Raw genomic sequence first — 20,158 nt, 5'->3', positions numbered from 1 at the left:
ATCACAACTTTGTCAATGGGTCATTTCATTTTTCAGACCATTTTGACGTTATCAGCCTATTATCCTTAGATACTGGGGGGGGGGGGGGGGGGAGGGCACTCCAACTTTGGAGGTGACGCGTAGGGGAGAGCGGGGAGTGTTCGCCCTATTTTTTTCTGACCAGCCTAGCGATATGAATTTTAAGGTTAGGGATGACCTGATTAGCCCATGTGAAAGCCCTATGGCCACAGTCCCCAGAACAATTACAACATGTACAATAGCAAAAGGATAGAGCAAAGAAAAAGGTTTTGCAAAGTGGCGAACTTGTCCCATATTGGGGCAGGTTCGCCCATATGGTGGGGTAAGTTCACCCTAATCACAAAAAAGGTTTAAACATTGCATAAAAATAACATATAAATTATTCAATGCAAACATTTAGCAAGAGGCATTCATTCTCTTCTGGGGAGTCACTAAATTTGTTGCAGGGGTCGGGTCAGGGTAAAATGTAAGGGTCCAAAGTTAACGTATCATGTTTGACAACTTCGGGGAGATTATGGATTAGGACATAAACGGTGGTATGAGTAGGCCTAATACCGATACCACATAACTTTAAAAAACATGCTTTTCAGTAGTTTTACCTTGTATAATATAATGGTTTAATTATCATAAGTTGCATAATACGCTGATGGGACGGGTCCGCCCAGCTGGGTTGCTGCAATCCAGGATGACGAATCGCAAATATCCGACTCTTACACAGCATAGAAATAACGATACGTAATACGCTTATTATGGCAGGTGCTTTACATACCGGTAGCTAGTAGCAGAGAGCAAATTAAGGGATTTTTAAAAAACGCGCGAAAGTCAAAATTTGACGGGTTTTTACTCAAAATCTACTCAGTGCACATCTTGTGCGCCGGGTAGATTCCTTTTAAATACATTTTACTTTCTCTGTATTAATTTTTATCTCCCATGGATATCTGGTTTAAAAGAATTTGATCGACACAAGTTATGGCTAAAAACGAACTTTTAGCGGATATATTGCATAGGTTTGTACAGGGCCCAAAATCTACTTTGCCTAAATTTAGTATTATTTTGTCAACACGATGGGATGTCCTGTGCCGCCTGGGTCCGCCCTCCAGTTTGGGGTAAGTCCGCCCGGGGAAGATATAGGGCGAACATGCATCCTCAAAAGGGCGAACGTGCCCCTTGTGCACATTTTTGTATTTTCTCCAGGGTATGCAAAACACAAATCGAATAAGGAGTTTATAACTGCATTAAATCTTTGACAAATCCCATAATGTTCCCAATACAGATTTCCATTAAAACCATCTGTAGGCCTATGTATGTATCAATGATAATAGGCCTATGATAATACAACATTATGAATGCAAGAAACAAAATTACGTTTTGGTGTAATTTTTTTGTTTTGGCTGCAGTTCGATGAACACGTCCCAATATGTCGCGTAGCTAATATGAGTAGTTTATAATGACCTATATGTCACCTAATTTTGCCATCACCAAATTCCATCCCCGATAGCCGTAGTGCTGAGAAACAAGGGGGCGAACCTGCCCCTAGGGCGAACACTCCCCGCTCTCCCCTATGTAGGGATGTTGACCCCTTTTTCAGCATCGCTGTCACCCAAAGACCCCATATTTTTTACGAACACATGCTCTGTCACCCGAAGACCCTTTACCATTTGATCTGTCTCCCAAAGACCCTAACAAGTTCAATTTGAACAGCAACTTTCATTTATCACTGATTTTGTTACCGGGTACTTATTTTGAAAAAACAAAGAAATTTGAACTTTTTGAACATTTAGAACTAGAAATTCGATTTTCGAGGTTTCTATGGCGCTGTTTCGGTTCTCACCCAAAGCAGGGTCTGACCCAAAGATTCCATTTAATAAAAAGGCCATGTTCTCACCCAATGACCCCATATTTTTTACATTTTGCTCTCACCGAATGACAAAAACCATGCTCTCACCCAATCATGACCCATATTTTTTACATTTTGCTCTCACCGAATGCCCCTTAGTGCGAAAGTGCCAGCCCTACACCTATATCCATTTCAAATTGAAGTGCCCCCCGGGCCTAGATACATTTGCAGTTGACTGAATTTCAATAAGCTTTTTTTAATTTTGATATCAAGAAAGTCAAAGAAAGGACAGAGTTCGATGCCTACTACGAAGTGAAATGGGTTTTTTTTTCACCTATTCAGTGATTAGATATTTCCATAGAGAGTAGAGAGAGAAAACTTTCAGTGCTTTCTCATGAAAAATCTATACTAATTTCGGTCAGTCATCATGATCAAATTTGACATGCCATAGTTAATAGCTGTTAATTTACTCAGTCTAATAATTAAGCATATATGCCTATAAAACAAAACACCCCCCCCCCCTTCCCGACCCCTTTGCACATCATAGATTCATAATAGACATCGTTAGGCCTAATTATAAATACCGTTGCACGCGGAAAGGTTTGTATGAAAAACGATTCTCTTATAAACCACCTATATGCACAGTTTCCACCTCGATACAGCTGATTTTCGTCCAAGAGCTTCCAAGCAAGCAGTGAATTGAGTCTACACAGTCCTAACACTACACGGTTGAGTAAATAGCATCATAAGAGCTGTGTGAGCTTCATAGCTGCAAAATACTCCTCTGTATATGCTCTGATTGTGGTTTTTGTCAAAACCTTAAGGGATCTAAAATGAGCGTTTATTGCGTTTCGACAGTATTTTTTTTGTGGGACATTAGAGCACCTCGGACCTATCGAATTGCATTCTGCATACGAAGCATGTCTTTCTGATATCAAATAATTTTCATTTTTTGAAAATCACAATATAATACAAATTTTATGACAAATTATAAAAATTTGATATTTTTCAAATTTTTGATATATAACAGTCCTCGAAGTAAATTATGTAAATCTAATGATATATTCTTAAAGTGTATGTAGCAGGGAGGAAAAGCCGACGGTCAATTGAAAATTTTGACCTTTCATATTGAAGATATGGATTTGTTTCCCAAAAATACCTAATTTTTTTTGGTGTTTTGGGGAAAAATCCATATCTTCAATACAAAAGGTCAAAATTTTCAATTGATCGTCGGCTTTTCATCCCACCTACATACACTTTAAGTATAAATTATCAGATTTATAAAGTTTACTTCAAGTACTGTTAAATATCAATGTTTAATGATTTGCCATAAAATGTGTATTAAATTTCGAATTTCAAAAAATCAAAATTATTTGATATCAGAATGACATTCTTCGTATTTAGAATGCAATTCGATATGTCTGATGTGCTCTGATGTCCCAAAATAAATACTGTCCAAACGTTCATACCCCAGCCCTTAAGTGTTCCCATCATCCAATCAGCATGATCAGATTTTTTATATATCGAACGAAAGCTAACACTTCCCCTAAAATCACCTTTTCTCATTAGGTCAACAGTAACACAATAAAAAATAAAATAAATAAATGTAGATATTTATACAGCGCTTTATGCCGTAAACAGCCTCAAAGCGCTTTACATTTATTCCGCCGTCATTAGAATATGTCGGAAACACTGACGTTTGAAGCCTACAAGTGGCACAGGGTACCGGTACATCAGCTTACATCAGTACAACGACTGTGTCTACCCCTAACAGCTTCCAATTGCACCTGGGTGGGGTGAGGCAAGCGAGTCAAAGCGCCTTTCCCAAGGGCGCAACACCCACGGTGGAGGGACGGGGAATCGAACCCACGCACGTCGAGCAAGCTCTCAGATTATGAGTCCAAGGCCGTAACCACTGAGCCACCATGCCCTCAATTCAACTTAGCAAGACGAATATGGTATTAAATCGGTGGGAAACGACCTATCCCCCATAATCCCAGCACACTTTTTGACCAAAATGTATGTTTTAAAAGTCAAAACCTTAATGTTCCTTATAATATTTTTCACATTTTTTATAATCCTTAAAATTATGGATTTTATCTAAATAATTATGAATTTTATCCTGAAATTATGGATTTGACCTAAAATTATGAATTTTTACCTTAGATTATTGGGGGCCAGGGTACTCCCCCACCTAAATTATTGGGGGGGGGGTAGGCCTTCCCGGTTCTGGGGCTACTGCAGTGTGACTGTGTGACCTTTTTCATGTGAATGTCGGATGTCCCTGAGCAGGGAAGCTCACGTGCACTGCCCTTCCCTGCCCTGAGGGACAAAAAGTGCAGGCTCATTATTCAGCCTGCAAACAGAACTTCATTCCAGCTATATTTTTTCGTACATCATTATTTATTGTAAATTTTGTTTAGGCTCTCCTTAAAAAGGAAAAAAAAGGTTTTCAGAAAAGCAACTGATTAAAAAAATGATGTTTTAGGCCTGGTGTTCAGCATGTTTAGGCCGGGGCCGACGGTGAAAAAAAAAATATCCGCGCCCGCACTCAGTGGCGCTCCACTGAAAGAAGGGTTTTCACAGTTTCATAGAACTTCAATTCAATGTCAGCTTACTTGCACACTTTTCGTGTGTTGTGTTTGGCTCACTGATCTCTGAACTCTGTGTAGAGATCAGTGGTTTGGCTGTTGTCAGATTGTGTGGGAATGTGCCACCCGGGCCGGTGTGCCACATTTTGCCGGGATTTTTATGGGCCCGAGGTGGTAAGTGTTGAGCAAATAAGTTGCAATATAAGCATTAGAAACCAATTTTTATATTATTCTGTCGGTCGGACATCCGGGCTATCTCTAGTCAGTCTCGGGCCCAAACTGCATGCATGCATGTGGCTCACGGTTTGTTGTGAACAACAGAAACCGGCTGTGAAGGAGGCTACATAGCGATGTTGCTGGAGTGATATTCAATTTCGCAAAAAACGACACTCGACCATGGAATTTAATTTTAAGTTTGTCAGTATATAAGCGGTAAATCAAGTAAGTTTCTTTCACTCTGAAGACTTAGAAAGCGGTTGTTTGATTCCACTGACTATTTGCGATCGAAATTTACATTACACCAATGACAGAAATCATCAACAAAAATCGAATCAGGGACTTGTTTTCACTCGAACATCATCAACCGGAAGTGACGTGACACGGACCGACAGAATACGTATACATGTATGATGTAATGTACATGTGTATATACTACAAGGTACTACATCTGTAGTTCCAGTAACTGTAACTCAGTAATCTTTATTTAACATTATGACATGACATTATCTGATTACCGAGTTACAGATCGGTCTATTCACATTCATTCCACAAATAAGAAACACCACAATATGTGGGCTCATTTTGGGCTCTACTAAGGATGTTGCTGGAGGAACTCTCTCAAGGACAGTTTGGGCATGCACTGATGATTTTAATCCCATTGTACCAGGGTTTGGGCGTGCTTGGATGATTTTAATCCCACTCTATTAGTCTATACTCACAAAGTTGAGGTACATGGGTAATTGATTCTACATTGATCTCATCTTTTGGGTGCGTTCAAAATTCCCTGGAGGCTGAATTGGCAAAACCTGCAATCTTCATGGCAAAAGTGGTCAAAATATTGCTCTGCAAAATGTCTTCATTTTCATGATTTGGATTTATCATATTAAGCAGCATTCTACTTGTGATGTTTCTACACTGTCTACAGCATCTCTGAGGTAAAACTGACAAATACAAGGTATATTTCTTGATGCTTGAAGTTTGGATTTCTTAAACGTACAGTGCATCCCTATGTACCGTACCGCTGCAAGACGTCAGGTCCGTAGATGTCATTATGTTTATGATAAAGACTGAATTAAGTCTTGCTGGCAGGACTAAATACACATACACATGACTAGTCCGAATAATCAGACCCAGAACAAAATATTAATTTCTGACATGATCCTGTTCTGTGTCTGAACTGTTTCCATATGAAATCTTGATGGCAAATAGGACAAAAGAAGCACATGGTTCTACTTGACAGCTTTTTAATCCCTATTCATGTTACGTGAATCACGCTATTGTGGACCATCCTTCTGATACTCGAGTGTTTGGACAAGCGGAACGGTCTTTTGTCTACCTCTCTGTAAACAAACCAGCCTCGCCGAATACGAAAGTCGGCGTAATAGTACGGCACTAACACATGACATGTACTCAGGGTTCGCAGGTTTTTGCCGCAGGTGGAAAAAACCACGGTTTTAACCGCTTAGCAAAAACAGTTTTGCCAGCAAAATGGCAAAAACTAAAAAGTTCAGATTTTTTATCTCAAAATGAATTATTAAAATTTAAAAATTCATTTCCTGAGTATAACAATGCCAGATTTTGTAATTATGAGTAACATATTAAGAATTAAAGGCATGCGTTTTCATTGCTCTTGATGCTCCCTGTACACTTAACTGAAATGTGACACATCAAATTCAAAACTTTTTCATTTTTAGGACTTAAGGCCCTTTACAATTAATTCTTAGTTTCCTGTTTCCCGCGCGCGTCCAAAGTAGGGAATTGCAAAATATTTAATTATTTTATTTTATATATTTTGTATTTTCTCTTTTAAAATAACTTTTAATGACTTCCATTTGCTACTTTCTGACTTTGCTTGTATCAATTATAATGAGGAATAAACAAAGAACATAACTGTACCATTACTTATGTATAAAATCAAACATAGTTGTAAAATAATTAAATGCATGTTCCGATCAAAACAGGTTGATGTAGGATGCGACCACTTGCTTTAAAATAAAGAAAATAATAGATAATTAATAATTAATAATTAAAAGTCGCCTCATCCCTTGCTTTCAACCATGAAACAGGAAACTAAGACTCAATTGTGAAGGGCCTAATGAGACAATAAATATGTTGAATGATTCATTAAAATTGTTTACTGTTTATGAGCTTTCTGTGTTCTTGTTAATATTTGAGTGACTATATATGAGTTTTTGCCAATTTTTGCCATTTTGCCGGTTTAAACCAGGCAAAAACTGGCAAAAACAGGTTTTTGCCAGTTATTGCCACTTTCCTGGCAAAAACCGAACCCTGGCTCTTTCTACTAGTCGGGGATAAGCGAATAAGCGACCACATGCTCAATTGGGCGTCGCTTGATTTTGTGATACCGTGATGGCTCGATCCAGCAAAATGTAAGTGGCAGCAATATCATGAATATGTCGCCCAATGGGATGATTTCATGTCACCCAATACGACAAGATGAAATTATTGAGATAACAAAATATTTCTTTGACAAAATACTTTTGATATTTTATATCTAAAATCTCACTCACTGACACTGTGTCGAAAATTGTATTTTGAAACAGGCAACGTCAACAGAAATCATTCACTTTTGTCGGCTTTGGGGGAATTCCCCAAGGCACCATATGAAAAAGGCTTGGTCCGGAAATAACTGATATAAAGTACCATGAGTACATCCATATCAAAACGATGCATTTTTTTTTACATAATACTACAGCAAGTGACTTGGGGATGATTTGAAGTGCACTCCACTTGAGATGAATTTCAAATGGAATAAACAGAAGCAGCTCCATTTAAATTTCATACACCCTCTGAAAAAGATCCATTCAGAATCTTCCACAAAGGGGTTGTGAGTTTCAAATGGAGTTAGTTAATGTGATAATTCCATTTGAAATTCATATTCCCCCTGTGGAAGATATTTCCAAAATCTTCCACAGGGGAGTGTGGATTTTAATTGGAACAGCCCATTGCACACATATGCAATTCTGTGTCGCTACTCTTGTGATGATTTGAGTTTAACATGGTGTTCTATTTTGTTTTTATACAGAATTCTTCTTTGATTGAAATTGCTGACAATCATATACATTGTCTTGATGTGATTCAAAACTGACGAAGTACAAGAAATACCAAGACGCTGAATCGCTGATGCAGGCAAGAGGAGACAGATATATATGTATGGTGTTTACAAAAGTTACAAAAGGTAGTTTCATGTATGAAGTCAATTAATACTATAAATTAGCCTTGATGTATGCTGGTGAAGCAATTTGTGAGAAATTACACTATAGAGAGCAAGAATATTGCTTCTGGAGCTCTGGAGAACAAATAGTATAAAAGCATTGCTCTGGAGAAAGAATGTTGCGTGGAGAACAAGAATATTGCTCTGGAGAGCAAGAATATTACTTTGAAGTTAGAATATTGCTCTAGAGAATCAAAATATTGCTCAAAATGAGATACTTAGCAAGTTTCAAATGTATTTTTTGTGCTAAACATTTCCCTTATTTTGAGACTTTCCAAAGACATCAAAACCGACATCAAAGAAAGTTTCGTAGCAAGACATTTTTGTGTCACTCAAGTACATGTAGGTCTGTGTTTAAGACAGATATCAGGGGAAGAGTGCAGAGCAGTGAAAATGACCAGTATTTAATATCAGAGCTGAACACATTATTTCCAAATGGACAACGTTTGTTTAAGTGTGGCCCTTGCAAAATGTTCTTCACAAAGAAAGAACTAAAACGCCATCTTGAGCATTCATGTGTCTATTGCAAAGAGTTTCATTTCACTAAGGAAGGTCTCAAACTTCATCACAAGTCTTCATGCAAGTATTGCAAACAGTCTTTCGCAAAGAAACAGCTCAAATGTCATGAGTCTGAACATATGTGTGACTGTTGCAAAATTTTCTTCACAGAGAAATCTGATTTAAAACTACATCTTGAGTCAGTGCATTCATGCATCTATTGTGTCTATTGCAAAAAGTACTTCACTCTTAAGCAAGATTTGAAACTTCATCTCGAGTCAGAACATAAATGTGTCTATTGCAAGAAGATGTTTGCAAAGGAAGATCTTAAATGCCATCTAGAGTCTGAACATAAATGTGTGTATTGCATGACGTACATGTATTACTCAAAGGCAGGCCTCAAACGTCATATGGAGTCTGAGCATTTATGCATCGATTGCAAGAAGTACTTCACTAAGAAAGATCTCAAACATCATGAGGTCGAAGATCATAAACAAGACACTATGGATTTACATGTATGCGAGTATTGCAAGTCATATTTTACAAACGAACGTCTTAAAAGTCATCTTAAGTCCGAGCATTTATGTGAGTACTGCAACAAGTACTTCAGTATTGAATATCTCAAACATCATGTTAAGAACAGACATGAGCATCCACCGAACACTATGTATGTACATGTATGCGAGTATTGCAAGTCATATTTTACAAAGGAAAGTCTTGAACGTCATCTCAAGTCGGAGCATTTATGTGTAGATTGCAAGAAATTCTTCAGTAAGGAAGATCTTAAACTTCATGTTAAGTCTGATCATGAGCAAGATCATCATCAGGACTTTACGCATTTACATCCATGCAAGTTTTGCAAGTCCTATTTTACAAAGGAAGGTCTTGAATGTCACCTCAAGTCGGAGCATTGTTTATGTGTAGATTGCAAGAACTACTTTAACACTAAGGAAGATCTCAAACTTCATTTTAAGTCTGAACATGAGAAAGATTATCTTCTGGCTTTCTCAAACCATTGATGATGTTATGGATCCATCTGCTTGGAGTGGGAAACATGACCAGAAAGTGTTTTCCCGAAAGTGGTATTCCTATCTCCAGCGTTGGTCTTGAGTAGAGGATCAAAGATGTGACTTAGAAAGAATGTGCCTTCGTCTCTGTTCATGATTTTAAAATTAGGACGGTATACGCTGCACTAAAATCAAACACTTTACTATACCATAAAGATTATCATTAGAACTCTGTGCATTTACATGCCTCGATCGTTACCTCGTTGAAACTTCCTCCATAGCACTGAACAAATTCATCAGGATCGTTGATAAAAGTCACTGGTAAATAATGTTCTCATACAGATCCAAATAAGTAAAATTAGGTACTCACTAGAAATATTTCGATTCCTGTCAGGAATCTTGTTCACTCTGGTTGTGGTGAGTGGTAGTGTTTCTAGATCTTATCGGCAAACTTTGTGACTGGTCTTGATGACGTCACATGGGTTGCTTGCCGATTGATGATCTGATCGTAGATCCGATCAAGCAGTCTACGAAATACCATGCAAGAGCTGTCCGAAAACCTATATAGGGGAGACAGGCCGCTTATTGTCAACCAGGTTAAAAGAACACAAGACTGAATCTGAAAAGGCCGGTGAAAAACATTCACCAGAGCACAGAGAAAGGCATCCGCCACAGAAACATACAAATCAGCTATAGCAGAACATACAGCCACAAATAATCACGTAATTGGGTGGGAGGAGGCCAAAGTCATCGACCAAGAAGCCAACAAAACAACCCGCTGGTTCTAAGAGGCAAGTTGGATACGAAGCAGAGGCAACACCACCATGAACAAGGACGAGGGGGGCGTACAGACTTGATCGGATCTACGATCAGATCATCAATCGGCAAGCAACCCATGTGACGTCATCAAGACCAGTCACAAAGTTTGCCGATAAGATCTAGAAACACTACCACTCACCACAACCAGAGTGAACAAGATTCCTGACAGGAATCGAAATATTTCTAGTGAGTACCTAATTTTACTTATTTGGATCTGTATGAGAACATTATTTACCAGTGATTCCTCCATAGCACTTCCACACGGGAGTATCACATGCCTGCAATTAATATTGCAAGTCATATGTTGGAAAGGAAGCTAGGTCTCTTGAACATCATCTCAAATAAATCTTAAGCAAAGATTACAAGAAGTACTACACAAAGATCCCAAACTTCAACTGAAGCATGCATTTACTGCACATAGCTTTTCACAAAGAGAGATATCAAATTTGATAATAGTAGTGAGCATGCATGAAGATTATTATTGATCGGGTAGTCTGTATATACCGTAAAACACCGTCTACAAGCATATAGAGTACTTCTGATGAAAGCTACATTTATCCAGGCGCCATTATGGAGTTTGAGCAAATAAATTACGGATCCAAGCATATACAAACAAGTATTATTTTAAGACCAATCTATATTGTATTGGTATATTTACGCTTGCTTCGAATTAATTTAGCTTTCATAAAAAACACTATATATGCTTGTAGACGGTGTTTTACGGTATATTGAGGGGTCAGTGACATAAAGACGTAACTTCATTTTGGCCATTCTGCGAAAAACAAGTTTCAAGATAATGGTCCACATTGACTTATATGTAGTCAAATCTTATGATTCACTGGCCGTTGATTTCAAGGGGTGCTAAATGGAGTTGTTACTTCTATGTGTTAAGGCCACACAAAAAAAAGGTTCGTCTCAAAGCTTGCGCACGCGTTTGTAAAATCCCACGATTTGACAAAAAACAAATGCGGACATTTTTTTTATTTCAAAAAAAAAAAAAAAAATTAGTTTTTTCCAGAAAAATTGGCAAAAATCAAGACTTTTTCTCAAAATACCATGAAAAAAGTCGGGGAAAAAAAATAAAAAAAAAAAATCGCATTTCGCATTTGTTTTAAATTTCTCGTGAGCTTTGAGACAAAACTTTTTTTTTTTGCTTTATTGTAAGTGCATGTTTCTGAAAAATAAAAAATCTCATTTTCGCAAAAAGTGGAGTTACGTCTTTGTGTCACTGACCCCTCGATATTTGAGTATATTGCAAGTCATACTTCACAAGTCTTGAACTTCATCTTACAGGTGTGTGATCCAGTTGACGGCCTCACCCTCCGCAAAATGCAGCCTCATTCACCCCTATCAAAATGCAGATTTGGCATTGGGTGAAAGCTCATAATTTCTTTCATGACCCGAGGGAAAGTTTAGGACTAAATTATGTTTATTTAATTTGGGTGTTATGAACAAAAACATTTCAGTTTGGCGGTTACCAACCCCGAAGTTATTTCTATCCCAGCAAACACAAAACATTTTACAAATGATTTATTAAACAAGTTATATTTTGGCTTTTGGCAAAAACATTTTAATAACATTATGTCGGGTCATAAAAATTAACTTGTTAAAAACCTTTATAAATGGAAACACAATTTTGTCAAAGTGATATTTTGAATATTTTTGAACTTTTTTTCTAAATATTTCGTCAACACTGTAATAAAACAACATTATGTTAGAATATTTTGCAGTAAGTTTTGAAAAAAAAGTTTTTGAATGTTATGAAAATGTTTTATACCCTTTATATACCCTCCATATTAAAATATTTTCTGGCAAACTTTTCTAGCCTTTTGCAAATAATGTCGAAAATGTTTTTCATTTGCAGGGAATGGTCACTGTATACACATTTTTGCTTCTAGAAGCACCTCAAAACTTTGAATAAGAATGTTTGGTTGATTATGCTCAATATGAGGCTGAAAATACCACCATGAAGTCAGCTGGCAGCACATACAGTTTGGCCATTCTCAAGTACAAAGTGACAACGTGTGCATATACAGCGCATAAACAGTGCGCAGTGCTGCGTCTGCTGCAGGTATGCGTGCCTTCAAAGTCGGCACAATGTGTGCATCCACGTAGGTACTTTGTACTTCAGAGTAGACTGACTGTAATGGTTGGACATATATCTCAAAAGGCTGCCTTGTGTGATTTTTGTCTTGCCTGAATAATCTCGCCTGATAGGAGGAGACTATCACTTTCTGGCTGCATATTGATGTGGGGGGGGGGGGGTTCACCAAGCCATTCAAAGCAAGGACAAGATCTAGTTTCCCATATTCAAAGTGAGGATATTGTGGCATAGCGAGGACAAAATCCCAGTCCTCGCTTTGTGAATAGGTGCGCAGGATGACACTCTTTCTGTAGGGGTATAGGGGAGGTATGGGCGATTTCCTCTCTTTGTATGTGCTAGGCCTATCTAGAGATAGATGAAAAAATGTCCTCACTTTCAAGGTGTGAAACTTAGTCTTGTCCTCACTTTGAATGTTGGGACAGACACACAATACACAGGGTTTTCTTTAAGCATTTTGCTGAAGGGGTATTTTCTAATTTTTTTGACCCTTTCAATTGTGAATTTTTCCTCTGAAGGAGTCAAAAACATTGCCCAAGGGGTATTTTTATAATATTATTTTTAAAGACATTTTTAACAATATGTGTGTTTTTGGAGCCATAGGCGTAGATCCGGATTGGGGGGGGTGGGGGGATCTCCCCCAATATTTTGCCAGGGGGATGGTCCATACAATCATCCCCCAATGTTGACGCCTGTATGTGGGTTTCTGACCAAATTAACCTCATATTTGGCCATTTTAGCCCCAAAAGTGCACATTTTTGCGCGCTTCTCGCGAATTTATTCCACTTTTGCACCATATTGCAGCAGTTGAGCTTCAAAATGGCAAAATTTGTTGTACCATAAACTTATTCTTTCTCCAAAAGGTGCTGGATTCACTATACTTCAAGACACCCCCGAGTCAAAAAGAAATCTACGCCACTGTTTGGAGCAGTGGCGGATCTAGAGCAGTCAGAAGGGGTGGGGCAATTTTAAAAGAAAATAATAATATTTAAAGATGCCCCCTGAGAAGTAAGAAACTTTTGCAAAATGAAGACCTAATTGAAGCAATTTGGTGGATCATTTTGGCAATATTAATGTGTAAAATTTTAGTTTAAAAAAGCGGAACATTTGTGAAATGAGCAGTCCATGGAGTCTTTCGTGGACGGCCTATAAATTGTGTTAAACATAAATTGGCAAATGTCGAAAGCAGAAGTGAAAGTGGCCATTTGTTTATCAACTTCGCAGGGTGATGTTCCCCCCTTAGAACTTGGAAAATTTTGCAAAATGAAGACCTAATTGAAGCGATTTGGTGGACCATTTTGGCACTATTTTCTGTGTAAAATTTAAATTTGAACAGTTGAAAAGCTGAAAATTGTGAAATGCCGGTCCATAAAGCCTTTCGTTGTCCTACATATCTGGAGTATAGGTCCTAAATGCCAAAAGCGAGAATAAATACACAATATCAGGTGTTTCTCTATTCAATTCTTGCAATATCTGAAGCAGCGACGTTTTCAAGATTTTGTATGCGCATTGGACTTTGGAACTAGGGATTTGAAAGAGTCAGAAAAGTGCCTGAACGCGTAAATACGCGTGTTTTGTGCGTTAAAGAAAACCCTGACAATACACATGTGTGTATCACATAATCACCATAAGTCCTCGCTTTGAATGCCCGCGCACGTACGGGCGTATGTATGCGTGTATGTGACAAATGTGACCAGCTCCAACAAAACCCGGAACAAGTCACAAGACATGTTTTTGAGTTATAGACATTAAAAGATGACATTCCAACTAAAAAAAATCAAATTTTGGAATTCTTAATTTCACGGTATTTGACTGTGGGACACACTGGACTTTGAAATCCTTGAAAGTACTTTTGAAAAAGAAGTTTTATTTAATCAATAAATAACAGTTGAACTATGATAATTCCTATTCAATCCTGTGTAAGGCAGGAAACTAATTGGCCTAAAATCAGAATAGCCAATTGGGAAAAATATCAAGGTATCATTTACAAAATTATCCATATCTTGAAAAGTTTTGATGCTATTTATATAATTTTGGTGTCATTTTGAAGTCAATATGGGCTCAATTGATCCAATTTTATATCAGACTTGGGTCATAACTGCACTATGGGTACATAACATGTATTGGTGGTATCAATGTTTTTTTTAACTTCTGTTACCAAAAGTAATCACAAAAGCACTACTTGTGGTTCAAGAATCAGCTTTATTTATAATGCCAATTCAGTGGTGTTCAGCAAAAATTGACGGGTATTTGCCCTTGCAATTTGAATGATATTTATATTCTTTCGTATTTCTTTATTTTTTAATTACCCCATGTCAGTGCAACATACCACCAAGTTCAAACTGGTCAGATTTTAAGTTATTATACATGGAATGCCAATTTCGGGGGTTTAGGGAAAGATTGATGGGTATTTGCGTCCATGCAATTTTAATGATATTCGTATATACATGTATGACAATTTCTGAATATTTCTTTATTTTATAATTACCCCATATCGTTAACGCAAGACACCAAGTTCAAACTGGTCTTGTTTTAAAGGCATTTTAATGTTAATTTAGGGGTTTTAAAGAAAAAATGATGGGTATATTTGCCCGTATTAAAATGATTGATAATATACAACTTACAATTCTTGCATTCTTGCAAAAAAAATTTTTACACACTTCTAAATTGTGACATGAATGAGTGGTGTATACAGTAGAGAAATATCCCAATCCATAACTATTTGGGCTATTTATTAAGCTAATTAAAGGCATATACATTATACAATCATGTTTTGGCTATGACCTTTAAAAAAATATTTTAAAAAAAATCCAGACCGACCAACCCAATGCTGAAAAAGTTGTGGAGGACAAGCAAACAATCTTTTTTTTGGCCTAATGACGTAACGGTCCGAAATACCAAGCTGGGGCAAACTTTGACAAAAATGGCTTGGTACATTTTTATTAGAAACTCAAGCAGGCAAAAATGTGGAAGTTTGCCCATGGGATATTTAACTTTAGAAAACATTAGAGGCCGTCAGCCTTTCGCCATCTTGTGGGTACAAATGATCTGTGTGTTCATGGGTCGGACACTACGCGCAAGGCGCAGCGTGCCACACAGCTGTTATCGCGCCTCAGCGTGGTGATTTTGCTGCTCACGCATGGAGATCGAACGACCATCACAGCGTGTACCCACAAGATGGCGGCATATGACGGCCTCAATTAAAAAAACAAAAGAAAATGGGCTTGGCAGCCATTTTCTCAATTTTTGAGGAGCTGTTACGCAAAAACCATAAGGAATTAGTGTGAAATCTGTTGGATTGACCTAATTCCCCACCTAATATTAAAAAAAAGTAGCCAAATCTATGACTATGAAGTAGGAAAGCTCCTTCATATCAGGTGATTTGGCATGGACTGACTCTTATATTTGACCATTTTAAAATAAAAATGCAAATTATGAAAAACAGATTACAGAATATGAAAAAAATAAAAATTGACCACCTTTCACAGCGTTTCTATTTGTTTTGATTCTTTTTATACAGAATTCTTCTTTAATTGAAAAATGCTGACAACCATAATACATTGTCTTGACACAACACTGTTGACTGTTGAAGAACAAGAAATACCACTTGAGGCATCATTATTTTGTTCCTGTCGGCTAGAGGAGACAGTTGCTGTGTATAGACAAGAATTGTCTTTAAAAAAGACAAAGATCCATGAACAAAAATGCAGTTTCTTGTATGAACTTGAAGTATATGTGATCATTATAAATTGAAGTACATAACAGCCTTGCTATATGCTGGTTAATTAATTTGTGAGAAATTACACTCTGGAGAGCAAGAATATTGCTGGATAACAAGAATATTATCTGGAAGACAAATCGTACAAGATATTGCACTGCAGAACAAGGCTATTGATCTTGAGAAAAAAAATTGCCCTGGAGAGCAAAAATATTGCTTTGGAGCACAAGGACATTGCTTGAGAACAAAAAAAGCTCAAAATGAGATACTTAGCAAGTTTCAAATGCAAATATTGTGCTAAACATTTCCCTTATTTTGAGACTTTCAAAAGACATAAAAACAGACATCAAAGAAAGTGTTTTAGCAAGACAGTTTTGTGTCACTCTAGTAGGTCTGTGTTTAAGACAGATACCAGAAGAAGAGTGAACACATTATTTCCAAAATGTAAATTTTGTCAGAAAGATGTGGCAAAAGATGACATACGGTACCATGAGTCTCAGCATTTATGTGTGTATTGTAAGAAGTATTTCAAAGATCTTGAACTTCATCTCAAGTCAGAGCATTCATGCATCTATTGCAAGAAGTTGTTCTCAAAGGAAGATCTCAAACGTCATCTCATGTCTGAGCATAAGTGTGGCTTTTGCAAAATGTTCTTCACAAAGAAAGATCTAAAATGCCATCTTGAGTCTGAGCATTCATGTGTGTATTGCAAAAAGTCTCATTTCACAAAGGCAGATCTCAGACTTCATATGTCCGAGCATCATGTTTGTGTCTACTGCAAGAAGTGCTTCACTATTATGCAAGATCTCAAACGTCATCATAAGTCCGAGCATTCATGTGTCTATTGTAAAAAAATGTTCACAAAAGAAGATCTAAAATGCCATCTAGAGTCTAAGCATAAATGTGTGTATTGCATGATGTATTTCTCAAAGGAAGGGATCAAAGTTCATCTCCAGATGGAACATTCATGTGGCTACTGCAAGAAATTGTTCACAAAGCAAGATCTCAAACATCATGAGGAAGCTCATCAACAGGACACTATGGATTTACATGTATGCGAGTATTGCAAGTCTTATTTTTCAAAGGAATGTCTTAAAAGTCATCTTAAGTCCGAGCATTTATGTGAGTATTGCAACAAGTACTTCAATAAGAAAGATCTTAAACATCATATTAAGTTCAGACACGAGGGAGATCATCCACCGGAATCTATGTATTTATGCGAGTACTGCAAGTCTTATATTACAAAGAAATGTCTTGAACGTCATCTTAAGTCCGAGCATTTATGTGAGTACTGCAACAAGTACTTCACTAAGAAAGATCTCAAACATCATGTCCAGTCAGAACATGAGGAAATTGTTCAACCGGACACTATGTATTTACATGTATGCGAGTACTGCAAGTCCTATTTTACAAAGGAAAGTCTTCAACGACATCTCAAGTCTGAGCATTTATGTGTAGATTGCAAGAAGTACTTCAGTAAAGAAGATCTTAAACTTCATGTTAAGTCTGATCATGAGCAAGATCATCATCAGGACTTTACGCATTTACATCTATGCAAGTATTGCAAGTCCTATTTTACCAAGGAAGATCTTGAACACCATCTCAAGCTGGAGCATTGCGTATGTGTGAATTGCAAGAACTACTTTAACACTAAGGAAGATCTCAAACTTCATTTTAAGTCTGAACATGAGAGAGATTATTATTAGGGACTCTTTGCATTTACATGTATGAAAGTATTGCAAGTCATAATTGAAGGTCATATCTTAAAGCCATATCATAACATTTTTAAACAAAATAGATTAGCATTTCTTTGCCATAAAATGTTAGCTTTTACTGTCAGAACAACTATGGCAAAGCAAAGAAAATTGGAATTTACTACCAGCGCACATGTCGCCAATAGTTTAACCCGCCCAATACGTACCACTCCTTCTGTCATGTTGTGGTACGACCCTTTGTTGTGTATATCACCGTCCCGCACGCCGTGTACGTACTGTGTGTTATGAACATTGTGTATGCATTCGACTAATAATTCCATCGTAATATTGCAGGGTATATTGGTTTAATAAAGTACAATTTAATCGTGTAAAAAAAGGAATTTTAAAAATTCAGTGAGGGCGTCTTCCTCAGCAAATGTTATAATATGGCTTTAAGCCAGAGCATTATTTATGTGTAGATTGCAAGAAGTACTTTAACACTAAGGAAGATCTCAAACTTCATTTTAAGGCTGAACATGAGAAAGATTATCTTCTGGCTTTCTCAAATTAAAGCGTTGATGATGTTATTGATCCATCTGCTTGGAGCGGGAAACTTGACCAGAAAGTGTTGTCTCCAGCGTTGGTCTTGGGTAGAGGATCAAAGATGTGACTTAAAAAGAATGTGCCCTCTCTGTTCATGGTTTTAAATTTAGGACAGTATACGCTGCAATAAAATCAAACGCGAACGATTCCCACTTTACTATACTATACGCAGGTATCAGCCTTTTCGAGTGCCCTCTTAGGCTGAGTTCACAAGTATACTATTCGGGTATATTGAGCATGCGTATAGCTTAAATCGAAAAAGGTAATTTCATAATACTGGGTCACATAAGAGGGCACTATTCGAAAAGGCCGTATACCTGCGTATAGTATAGTATAGTATAGTATAGTATAGTATAATATAGTGGGAAATGTGCATGTTCAATTTTAGTGCAGCGTATACCGTCCTAATTCTAAAACCATATGTGACCCCTCAGCACAACTGAGCCCTGAAGTCGCCAATCATCATTTTTGAGATATTCAACCAAAATATTCTGCTTGAAATTAGCTTTAAAATGATGTATATCATGTCTATAGTACTTGACATTTAAGTAGTGAAAAATCAATAAAACAGTCAATAAATCCTTTCTTTCCTATTGTTTATTGTTAACTTCAATGGAGCATATCTAAATGGCACTGGCGACATCCAGGCTCAGTTGTGGAGGATGGTCACATATGTGGGTAAATTTTTTTAGATGCACTATCTAATTCTGCACATATGACATCTCATTGAATGCAATGTGACCTCAAGAAGTAAAGTTACAGGCATTTGATTAGACGAAGGTTCAGTTTTAAAATTGACAAACTGACCTACATTTTGTATCCTCGCCTGATCGAATAGCGTATAGCAAATACGTATGCTCCTATGTGAACTCGGCCTTATGTGACCCGGTATTATGAAATTACCTTGTTTGATATTAAGCTATTCGCGTGCCCTACAAAACATGCACCATATACCCGAATAGTATACTCCTCTATGTGAACTCAGCATAATGGATGGCATACTGAAACCTTAAATCTTCCACCCAGGGAATGTGAATTTCAATTCGGGTCACCTGAATGGGTGATTTCATTTGAAATCTACACTCCCTATGTTAGAGATTAAAGTCATATCTTCCATAGGAGGTGTATGGATTTCAAATTGGAATAGCCTATTGCTAATTAGTTGTAAAAAATCATCAAAAAGTTTGATTGTTTGAATTCTTTTGTTTTCAGCTACTTGTGAATGTGAATTAAAGAATCTTTCATTGTAGAATGGATAATAAAGCGTGACTTGTGATTTTTTGATATAGTTTTCCATAGATCCACTGCCACATGATGCTGTAAGTACATCCCAGGTCAAGCCTTTGCATTGGGGCACGAGATAAAAAATTCCAGTATCTCACATCTCTACCCAAGAGCTAAGAGCAAAGTTATAATATTGTGAGTGGCTTTCTTTGCTTCCTATTTTTTCTTACCCGTAATTAAATATTGGCAGGATGCTTTTTATAGGCTTTAGCTATAATGAAGCTTGATAGGGCTTGAGGATTTTACATTCATCCTTGGGCAGGTAAAACCTGTGTTTTTGGCCGCTGAACATGTTAAAGCAAAACCACTTATAGACGAATCCAACGAGCCAAGTCATGGTCAGGATTCGGTTGGCCAGATTTGGGTCCCCGCAACACCAAAAAGCCGCTTAAAAGCGATGTTAGATTCTTTTGTGTTGTAAACTGTCATCATTCTTTGTCTATGTGTAACACAGGTGATAGAATGCAGTTTAAAATACCCTCCAAGGCCGCATTATTTCACATTTTAGTTGAGATTGAGCTGACGGGGACCCAA

At 37.3% G+C, this 20,158-nt stretch overlaps 1 long non-coding RNA gene across 1 annotated transcript; it reads left to right on the top strand.

The window, feature by feature from the left end:
- Positions 1–4,473: 4,473 nt before the first annotated feature.
- Positions 4,474–19,600, top strand: LOC140168456 (uncharacterized). The gene is made up of 3 exons (XR_011861204.1): positions 4,474–4,620; positions 7,712–7,864; positions 15,846–19,600. It is a non-coding gene; the product is annotated as an uncharacterized lncRNA (long non-coding RNA).
- The last annotated feature ends 558 nt before the right edge of the window (positions 19,601–20,158 follow it).

This window comes from Amphiura filiformis, chromosome 13 (assembly GCF_039555335.1).
Source record: "Amphiura filiformis chromosome 13, Afil_fr2py, whole genome shotgun sequence".
Classification (NCBI taxonomy): domain Eukaryota; kingdom Metazoa; phylum Echinodermata; class Ophiuroidea; order Amphilepidida; family Amphiuridae; genus Amphiura; species Amphiura filiformis.
Note: the sequence above shows the minus strand (reverse complement) of the source record. Positions and strands in the feature narration are given on the sequence as shown.